Below are 1104 nucleotides of genomic sequence, written 5' to 3' on the forward strand. Positions count from 1 at the left end.
CTTTCTTTTCAAAGGACTTAAAGGTGGGGTAGGTACGTTTGAGAAACCGGCTCGAGATACACTTGTTATATTCCATGGAATGCTCTTAACATCCCGATAGCAATGAATATCTGAAGTGCTTTGACAACAAATCCATAAACAAATGTCATCTGTGGAAGCCGTGGTGCTTTAAAAAGCACGACCAATCAGCTGAGCCGGCCCGGCTAAAATAACTGGATGGCCTACCCATAGATATATATAAACACCTTTATCACCTTTATATATACCTATGGGCCTACCTGCCTGTCAGCCTTCCATCTGTGCACAAACTTATCTCCTGTCCTCATTGGTCATGTGCGCGTTCATGTGTGTTGGAGGAGGGGCTCTGTAAGGAAGAGGCAGATTTGTTCCGGTTGTGTATTTTCAAATTCTAGCGCACTCAAACTTGTTTCTCCAAAATGACCTACCCTACCTTTAATTAAAGACTCCACCAAGTTCATTAAATGTGCCTTTCTAAACGGTTTAATTAAATCTAGGTCTCGAGCAGGTTACGTGATATATATGTCTTAAATGAAGCGAAACGATAAAGTCTGCATCTCTTACGTAACGTCCACGCGGTTTCGTCGCGTGCTTCAACGGAAACGCTTCCCATTCACTTTGAATGGGGTGACGTCACGCTTTGCCGAACTGCATTGTGGTTCCGTCGCTTTGCCTCCGTTGCTCGCTTTCGAAAGTTAAGAAAAGTTCAACTTTTCAAGCGTCGACGGAAGCGCCAGCCAATCAAATCATATGCCAGTACAAGCGCTATCCAATCAAACCGCGTGCTTGTGTGTCCGGAGCGGGAGGTTAATGTGATTGGTTGTTGGTCGCGCGCCAGACACGCCCACCGGCAAGCTTCAACGCGACCGAGCCGCATGGACGTACCGCTATGATCATCAACTGAATTTCATACATGTATATCTGCAGACTGTTATTGGGCGATATTACTTCTTATTCAACTTTCACTTCCTGTTTTAAAAGCAGGGCCGACACTACACCGCAAGTAGTGCTGGATGTGTAAAACCATATCAAGTGTAAAGTATGTGTGTGTGTGTGTGTGTGTGTGTGTGTGTGTGTGTGTGTGTG

At 45.2% G+C, this 1104-nt stretch overlaps 1 protein-coding gene across 2 annotated transcripts in view; it reads right to left on the minus strand.

Annotated features, from left to right (window-relative positions):
* Nucleotides 1–1104, minus strand: part of wipi2 (WD repeat domain, phosphoinositide interacting 2) — a 13095-nt gene that overhangs the window by 2735 nt on the left and 9256 nt on the right. The gene's annotated exons all lie outside the window — the stretch shown is intronic.

This window comes from Notothenia coriiceps, unplaced genomic scaffold (assembly GCF_000735185.1).
Source record: "Notothenia coriiceps isolate Sejong01 unplaced genomic scaffold, NC01 NC01_scaffold00026421, whole genome shotgun sequence".
NCBI lineage: Eukaryota > Metazoa > Chordata > Actinopteri > Perciformes > Nototheniidae > Notothenia > Notothenia coriiceps.